At 39.7% G+C, this 10,084-nt stretch overlaps 1 pseudogene; it reads right to left on the bottom strand.

Annotated features, from left to right (window-relative positions):
* Positions 1 to 6,226: 6,226 nt before the first annotated feature.
* On the bottom strand, positions 6,227 to 6,553 carry LOC102831306 (annotated as a pseudogene).
* Positions 6,554 to 10,084: the final 3,531 nt, after the last annotated feature.

Here is a 10,084-nt window from a genome sequence, read left to right as displayed (position 1 = left end):
TTACGATCTATGGTTCACGGTCCAGTGCTTAACATATGGAGCCACCATGGCTGTCAGCTAAGGGAAACTCATGCACAATGAAATGAAACTCTGTCCAGTTCTGTGTCTTCCCATCATCAGTTGCAAATCAGACCATTGTGCCCAGAGGGTTTTCCCTGGCTGATGTTTGGAGCTAGATCTCTGCACTTTTCTTCCTAGTCTGTCTTAGTCTGGAGGCTCCATTGAAATCTGTTCAGTATTAAAGCAATATACAAACATCCACTGAGATGCTTTCACTGAGAATCAAACCCAGGTCCTTTTTATGTAGTCGTTGTTAGGTGCCATCGAGTTGTTACTGACTCATAGAGATCTTAAGTACAACAGAACTAACCACCGCCTAGTCCTGTGCAGATCTCATAATCATTGCTACACTTGAGTCCATTGCATCTGCTAATGTGTCAATCAGTTTCATTGGGCGTCTTCCTCTTTTTTTGCTGTCCCTTCACTTTACCAAGCATGATGTTGTAATCTAGAGACCGGACCCTTCTGGTAATATGTTCGAAGTATGAGAGACAAAGTCTGGCCATTCTGCCTACTAAGGAGCTTTATGGATATATTTCTTCCAACACAGAGTTGTTTGTTCTTCTGGCAGTCCATGGTACTTTTAATATTCTCCTCCAACACCATAGCTAAATTCATCAATTCTTCTATGATTTTCCTTATTCACTAACTTTCACATGCTTATGAGGTTATGATAAATGCCATGACTAAGATCAGGAGCATCTTAGTCCTCAAATTGACATCTTTACTCTTCAAAGCTTTAAAGAGGTCTTGTGCAGCAGATTTGCATAATGCAATACATCATTTGATTTCTTGACTGCTGCTTCCATGAGTGCTGATGGTTAATCTGAGTAAAATGAAGTCTTTGATAATTTCAATCTTTTCTCCATTTATATGGATGTTGTTTCTTGCTCCAGTGGTGAGGATTTTTGCTTTCTTTACATCGAGGTGCAACCCATACTAAAGGCTGTGGTCTTTGATATTCAGCAGTAAGTATTTCAAGTTCACTTTGCTTTCAGTAAGCAAGCAATGTTGTATCATTTGCATATTGCTGGTTGTTAATGAGTCTTCCTCCAATCCTGATTACACATTGTTCTTCATATAATCCAGCTTCTCAGATTATTTGCTCAGCATAACGACTAAGTATGATGAAAGAATACAACCCTGGTGCACATCTTTCCTAATTTTAAACCATTCAGTGTCCCCTTGTTCTGTTTGAACCTCTTGGTCTATGTACAGGGTCTTTGTGAGCAAAATTAAGTGTTCTGGAATATACCTTCTCCGTAATATTGTTCATAACTTGTCATGATCCACACAGTCAAAAGCCTTTCATAGTCAATAAAACAGAGGTAAACTTCTTTCTAGTATCCTCTACTCTCAACCAAGATCCATCTGGCCTCAGCAATGATATCCTTTGTTCCACATCCTCATCTGAATGTGTCTTGAACCTCTGTCAGTTCCCTGTTAATGTACTGTTGTATCTGTTTTGAATGATCTTTAGCAACATTTTTTTTTGCATGTGTTATTAGTGATATTGTCAATGATTTCCACATTCCGTTGGGTCACCTGTCTTTGGAATGGGCACAAATATGGATCTCTTCCAATAAGTTGATTAAGTAACTGTCTTCCAAATTTCTTGGAATAGACAAGTGAGTGTTTTCAGTATGCATCAGTTTATTGAAAGATTTCAATTTGTATGCCATTAATTCCTGCAATGTTGTTCTTTGCCAATGACTTCAATGCACCCTGGACTTCTTCCTTCAGTACCATTGGCTCTTGATCATATACTACATCTTAAAATGGTTGGCCATCGACCATTTCATTTTGGTAGAGTGACTCTGTGTATTCCTTCTATCTTCTTTTGATGCTTTCTACATCACTCAATATTTTGCCCATAGAATTCTTCAATAATTGGAGCTGAGGCTTGATTTTTTTCCTTTAGTTCTTTCAGCTTGAGAAATACTGAGCATGTTCTTCCCTTTTGGTCTCTGCACATTTTATTATAATATTTCACTTTGATTCTCATGCTGACCTTAGAAACTTTCTGTTCAGCTCTTTTACTTCCTCATTTCTTCCATTAGCTTCAGTATCTTTATGCTGGAAAGCAATTTTTAGAGTCTCTTCTGACATCCATTTTGTTATTTGTTTTCTTAATGACCTTTTGCTTCCTTCTGCATGATGTTCTTGATGTCATCCCTCAACACTTCTGGTTTTTGATCTTTAGTGTATGATGTTCTTCAGGTGACCTTTAAATTCTGGTGGACTATGTGCAAATTTATATTTTGGCTTTTGCAGCCTTTTTTTAGTTATCATCAGTTTCAGCCTGAACTTGCATATGAGTAATTGATGGTCTGCTCCACAATCTGCCCCTGGCCTTGTTTTGCCTGACGATAGGGGGCTTTTCTACCATATCTTTTCATAGATGTAGTCAATTTGATTTCCATGTATTCCATCTTATAAGGTCCACGTGTATAGTGATTTATGTTGATTAAAAAAGCTGTTTGCAATGAATAAGTAAGTCATTGATCTTGCAAAGTTTTATCATGTGATCTCCAGCATTATGTCTGTCACCAAGGCCATATTTTCCAACTACTGATTCTTCTTCGTTTCCACCCTTCGCATTCCAGTCACCAGTAATGATCAATACATCTTGACTGCATGTTTGACCAATTTCAGACTGAAAAAGTTGGTAGAATTCTTCAATTTCATTATCACTGGCATTAGTGGTTGGTGCATGATTTTGAATAATAGTTGTCTTTTGTATGTTGTTGCTGTTTAGCATCATTGAGTTGTTTCCAACTCATAACAACCTGCATAAAGTTTCTGAGGATCAGCTGGTGTGTTTGAACTTTTGACCTAGTGGTTTGAAGTCCAGTGCTGATCCTACAGCATGATACCAGGAGTATCTTGTATGGAAGGCAAGGATTCTACCACTGAACTGTCAATGTCTTCTTTTTGAAGTTAAGATTTCTATAGAAAAATGGAGACAGAGAGAGATAATAGTATTCACTCTGCATCCCATTCACTTCAGACAACTCTGATGTGGAGGAAAGAACTCTGATGTGGAAGAAAGAACACTGGGTTGGGTAGCTAATCGCCTTTTTTTCTGGTTTGCCATAGATGCATCTTATGACTCTGGTTAAGTTCCTACCATCTTACTTGTTTGGTTACTCATAGATCAAATAAACAATGATCTGGTGGAGATACAACCTGAAAAATTCATAGGATTTTGATAGGAAGAGCAAAGCCTTTCCAGGATGGCACAATAGAATGTGTAAAATACTGGCACTTTCCTACTCAGAATGATATGAAATCAAAGAAATGCGACCCCTATTTTGTACATCTCTACTCTGTGTGGCACTGCCGGTTAATGCGGTGAACTGCAAAGTCTGTCTGGACCGTAAAGGCCGGCAGTTCCAACTCACCAGCTGCTCTTTGGAAACCCTGTACAGGAACTCTGTATAGGGTCGTTATGAGTGGGATTCCGACTCAACGGCACTTAGCAGCAAAGCAAACCCTTTGAGTAGAAAGGTGGGAGATGCGTTTCCTTCTGAGAGATAAAGTTTCACCAGTGTCTCAATGCCCAGAAACCCACCTGCCTTTCCCTAAGTGTTCCTGCCCACATAGGAAGGCCACATCATAAAAATTCATATTTGAAATAAGAAACCTCAGTCCTTCAAGTGCTTTCACAGTCAGACTCTGGGTTTATAGAGAAATTACAGATGGATGTCTTTAAAATTCAATGAAAGATTTTTATGATCCCTTACATGAATGGCAGGTTTAGAATTTTCATATGTGGTTTATTTTTACTAATTGTGTAATATATCCATGCAAATTTATTGGAAAAGTATTTGTTTTATTAAGAAGAAGAAAAAAGAAAAAAAAGCATGAACCAGAACATTGTTTGTATTCCTAATTATTAAATAAGTTACTCACTTTAAAAAAAATCTCTTGAATTTATAGCATTCCTATATTTCAATTGACTCAGGTTTCTTGAACCTATCTGCCTGGCCCAGAGGTGGAACAGTAGAAATGAGCAATGCAGACATATTGCTATCAAGGTGTTCACAGTTTTGGGTAAGACAAACTAATCCATTGCCTTTAAGTCAAGATGCCTCAGCGTCAAGTGCTCAATTGTTTATACCATGTAGGGATTTCAGGAGACAGACTGGAACATAGTTAAAGGTAGTTCTTGTAACAAAACATAACAAAACAAAAAACAGCTGCCAATCCCAGAAGAAAGAATGACTTCAAAGAGGATATTTGAATTGCAACATGAAGCTAGATAGAAGTTTGTCCTCAAAAGGAGGAACTTAGGAACATGACTTATTCCAAAGAAAGTTCTCTATCATTCATAAATAAATCAGTTTCTTTTATCTGTCAAGATAGAATGTACTTCCTCAACATAGCATGCATGTACAATCGCTGGTGTTTTCCATTTCTTTGTACCATTTTCTAATTCCTGGCAGTTTTTATTATTAGACTACACATATTTGGGAGCCAAAACCAAAAACCCACTGCCAATGAGTCCATCCTGATCCTATAATATGAGTCTTGGGAACAGGGACTATACTTCTTCTTTTTTTATTTAAACAAATCAAAGCTAATCAGAGAAGGAGTGAGCAGTTCCGTTGTAGAATTCACAACTTCCATGTGGGAGACCTAGGTCAGATTCCTGGCTAACATGTGCAGCCACCACCCATTGTCAGTGGAGTCTTACATGTCGCTATGATGCGGACTCCTGGTGTGGCGCTGGAGGATCTGCACTGGACTATGTACCACAAACCCACCAGTTGCTCCTTGGAAAACCTATGTTGGGTCGTTGTGATATGGAACCGACTCAATGGCAGTTAACAACAACAATAATGATCCAATGAATTCCTAGTATGGCACTGTAGGACCAGCACTAGACTGTGAACCACAAGGTTGGCAGTTCAAACCCACAGCAGCTGCTCCTTAGAAACCTTATATTGGGTTGCCTGAGTCAGAACTGACTCAACAGCACTTAACAACAACAACGATCCAATGAATTCTTGGTGTGGTGCTGTACTGGACTGTGAACCTTAAGGTCAGTAGTTCAAACCCACCAGCTGCTCCTCAGAAACCCTGTACAGGCTTTCTGTGAGTTGGAACCGACTCGATGGCACTTAACAACAACAATGATGCTGAGTAGGTTTAGTTGAGTTTCCAGACTAAAACATATTAGGAAGAGACATCTGATAAAATCTACATCCAAACATCAGCCAACAAAAGCCCTATGGATCACAATGTTCTGATCCACAAGTGATTGAGGGATGGTGCAAGACCCAGTAGCATTTCCTTCCATTGTGCATGGACTCACCATGGGTTGGAGCCTGACTTGACAGCAGTTTACAACAGTAACAATGAAGGTCTGAGAAGAAGCTCAGTAAGTGTTTGTTGAATACATCAATACCATAAACAAAGCAAGCAGCAGGACACCAGGACTTTCCAGGAGAATGCAGAAGTATTTGACAAGGCTGAAGACATGAGATGGGAAGGAAGTTGAGCAAAATTTATTAGAGTTTAGCTACCGATTTCAAATGAAACTAACTAGATGAAAATGAAAAGTTAGCCAACCAGCCCTTCTAAATAGCCATTTTGAGTCTGTCTTTCCCATCCCTCCTAGAGAATCAATCTATTGTTTTGTATGTCCTGTGGCTAAAGTCATTGTCTGGTCCCAAACTGCATAGACATGCTTCTGAACTAATTTTTTAAAAAAATGTTTTAAAATGTGTTTATTAAAGACTGTTTGTAGGAAAGCAACACTTTTGATTTGCCATTAAATCAACACTTTTGATTTGCCATTAAATCAACACTTTTGATTTGCCATTAAATCAACACTTTTGATTTGCCATTTCTTCTTGCTGTAAAATAGAGATAATGTAAAAGGCTACAGAGTTACAAGCATCTTTTTATTGGAATTCTTTGATAGTTTAAGATTGCTTTGAACCATAAGGTCAGCAGTTCAAACACACCAGCTGCTCCTTGGAAACCCTATGCAGGGCCACCCTGAGTTGGAAATGACTCAATGGCACTTAACATAGCACAGTGTAGTCATCTCTACATTGCTCAAATAAATCTAAAAAGTCTCTCCTATGTTTCTCTTCAAAAAGTGATTAATAACAACAAGAGATGGTATGAAAAAAAATCGATTTTCTCCCCCTATTCATTCTGTAGTACTGGAGCCAGTTTTTACATCATTACTGGCTACGATTTTCATTTTATCCACTTTAATAATCTCTGTCACCTCTCTGATTTCAACATCATTCAAAACAAAAGTCCATACATGATCGCAGAATCTCTATGTATTTAGAGAGCCCCTGATATTGACTTTGACCCTGACCTTTTGAGCCAATGCTGAGTTTACAGCTTTATCAAACGGAAGTAGAACTTGGAGGGCAAGTTGGGGAGTGATCTGTTGAGATTGTATGAGCTCGTCTAGGCTCTCCTGAAGACTGTTTCCCAAAGTGATTTTTCTATATTGATGTGCCATTTCTTAGATGGAAGAAATCATTCTTATTCAGGTTTGCAATGATGCCCTGTGAGGAAGGCACTACAGAGTGGACAGAAGCCCTAAGGAGTGGCCTACTTCCCAACCACTTCTTCAGCTAGGCCAACCTGAACTGATTTTAAAGTATTCCTTTTTGTTGAAAGATCTTTTAATCTATCCACTATTACAAGTAAAAAGGAGAGCTTGCATAACAAAATTCTTCTCAGTCTTCAGAATGAAGTCCATGTACTGTTTCATGGAATCTTTGAACATCAAAGCTAGAAGGGGCATTAGACGGCTGAAGAAACTGTGGTTCACACTGGACCACACAGCTAGGATGGAGCAGTACTGGGGACCAGGTGAGTCCAGCTCTACTCCATCTCATCTTCCACCGTTTGTCTGAAATCACCTGTCTTATACTCAGCAAACTTCAGCACTTCCTGTCCCAGAATATTTTCCTGTTCACCTCTAAAGCTACCAGCAGCCTGTAGGTCTCTCTGCCAAACATCTGGCACTTGACAGGGATGTTCGCTGCTTCCTGCTCTCTGCAGGGTGCTGAGGGAGGTGGGTCATGAATTATGCCTTGATTCCACGCAGCCAAGCAGAATATAAATAAACAGGAGTGGAGAAAGCACACGTGTGGAGAGGGAATGTTATTTATTCCTTTCTGTGTGGCTATCTGCCTTGGAGCATTTGGGAACTCCTTTCTGAGTACCTCTGATTTTACCTTTCTACTTGGTGGGGGTTCGTTGTGACTCTGACACATTCTGTGCCCTTTAATTTCTACCCTGATAAACTCTCTCTTTACTGTTTGATAATACAGAACTGCTTATGCTTCCCATAACACATTCAGTCTCATTGTTTGCCTTGTGTGGACTCCTCTCCTGATTTGTGGGCCTTTAAGAAACCCAGTTTCAGAGTTTCTTCCTCTATGAAACATTGCTTTCTTTTTCTGTGACTGGGGTGAAGATTTACAGAACAGATCAGTTTTCCATTCAACAATTCATACACATTTTGTCTCATCTCATTGACCATAATCCCTACAATGAAACATCACTTATCCTACTTCTTCCCAGTATTTCCTGTTCCTGTTCCTCCTCCTTTCATAACCCATTGGAACTTTGTCCTTGGAAAATGTTGCCCTTTTAAATCTCAAATGCTTGGTTATTTTAAGGTGTGCATATCTCCCTAATTATTTATTAGGACTGACTCGATGGCACTTAACAACAACAACAATGATGCTGAATAAGTTTTAGTTGAGTTTCGAGATTAAGACAGATTAGGAAGAGACAGCTGATAAAGTCTACATCCAAACAAAATCCTTAATGCTATTGTTTCCCTTATAGGTTTGTCTATTGTTTGGCTAAAAATTAAGCCAAAGGTATAAATTACTCTAGACCTGACGGTTGACTAAGGGTCATAATTTAGGGGTTTCACTAGTTTCTATCTGACCAAAAAGCCTGGTCTTTTTGATGACTTTGAGTTTTGTTCCACATTTTTCTCTCACTCGATCCAGAACCTTTTATTGAGATACCTTCCATGACAGTTGGTAGTGGTGCCCAGGCACCATCTAATTCTTCTGATCTCATGGCCAGGTCTGGAACCAAACTCTGTGAAGCATGTTGAGTCTCCAAATTTAAGGGCTCCTTTACTTTTCTTCAAGCAGCCCTGCTGATGTTGTAGGATAAGCACTGGACTGTCAATAACTGTAGGATAACCACAAGGATGTCATTTCAAACCCACCAGCAGCTTCACAAGGAACTCTGGTAGCATAGTGGTTATGAGTCAGGCTGCAAACCTCAAGGTCAGCAGATTGAAACTACCAGCTGTTCCAAGGGAGAAAGATGAGGCTTTCTGCTTCCATAAAGATTTTCAGCCTTGGAAACCCTATACTGCATTGTTATGAGTTGGAACTGACTCCACAGTACACTGCCACCACCATCAGCAACTCTACAGGAGAGAGCTGAAGCTGTCTGATCCTGTAAAGATTTACGGGTTCAGAAATCCTACACAGGGTCACTAGGAGTCAGAATTCATTCCATGGCAAGGATTTACCTTTATTCAATCTGCATTTTCAACCACTTATTGCTTCCAGTGTAATATTAATTTTATTGGGTTATACTTCTCTGTTTCCCTTTCCAACAATATAATGCTGGTGTTGTTCTTAGTGTACTGTCGAGTTGGTTCCGACTCATAACAACCCTGCATAGGGTTTCTGAGTCTTAAAATCTTTCCAGGAGCAGAAAGCCTCATCTTTCTCCTATGGAGCAGCTGATGGGCTTAAACTGTGGACTCTGAATTTTGCAGTCCAGTGCTTATAGCTACAATAATAACTACAATTTCTTGAGTGTCAACAATATGTTTGGGACTGCTAAGCATTTCACTCATGTTGTCATAATTAATGTTTTCAAGAACCTGGTGAACCTGATAATTAAGATTGATTTCCTCTCAAAGTACAACCTGAAGCAAGACTTTGGCAACAGTTACAGATGAGCCTAAGAAGCAAGAGTGATGGAACAAGAGAGAAACAAGATGGTGGATCAGGTGGAAATGCAGTAAGGAGTTCTGTCAGCAACAACATGGAATACCCAACCAAGGAGGCTGAGGGGATGGTCCCAGAACTCTGAACCACATATAAAGGAATATTTAGAAGGATGGAAGGCTTACAGCTGGGGGAATTTGTGGCAGAAGCACAAATTTGTGGCACTGCTTTTTAGTTTGGGACACTCAGCTGCTCCAGGAGCTGCCATCTTGGGTGAGACCAAGCAGGGGAAGGATTGAAGTGGCCACAGATGCCTGGAAGAACTGCAGAGATAAAGGTGTGGACATTCTTTTCTTTTGGCAGCTGTCCATTGGTCCCTTGCTGTCTGTGCACCTCCATTCTGGTGACTATAGGGGTGCCTGAGCTAGTGGCACCCCAGCCCCACCCTCGGAGGGTTCTACTATGCATGTGCACAGATATCCTTGAAATTTAAAGAGACAGTTTCCAGTTAAAACCAAATTGCCACAGCCAGCCCTGAACTGTTTATAACTAGAAAAAGGCCTGAACGGGGATTGTAGAGTGGGACAAGCAGACAAAAAGGGAAATAGACTGATAACTAAATCTTGTTACATCAAAACAACCAACAGTGTCATCTTGAAATTTCTTAAGAAGAAGAGTGAAAGGGAAGCCCATTTTCTGATCACATGTACCTGGAGGCAATCAGAAAGCATAAAAAAATAGCAAAATACATACCCATCTAAGTACAAAGGCCACAGATAACCCCTGAATATGCCCAAAAAACAGAAGCAGATGACCATATCTGCACATGTCCAGAAACGAGATAAAGTGACTGAGGAAAATGAGCTGGAAGGAGACCTACACTCCATACTGGGAGATGGGCAGACTTTGGAAATGCTGGAGAAGGAATTCAGAAAAATGATTATAAAATGTATCAAAACACAATACAATGGAGTTGAGAAAAATAAGGAAGAAGTCAGGAAAGCACTACAGGAACAATCAAATAAGATAAATACAACATTGGAAGCAATTCA

The sequence above is a fragment of the Chrysochloris asiatica genome, unplaced genomic scaffold (genome assembly GCF_000296735.1).
Source record: "Chrysochloris asiatica unplaced genomic scaffold, ChrAsi1.0 scaffold00026, whole genome shotgun sequence".
In the NCBI taxonomy this organism is placed as follows: Eukaryota; Metazoa; Chordata; class Mammalia; order Afrosoricida; family Chrysochloridae; genus Chrysochloris; species Chrysochloris asiatica.
Note: the sequence above shows the minus strand (reverse complement) of the source record. Positions and strands in the feature narration are given on the sequence as shown.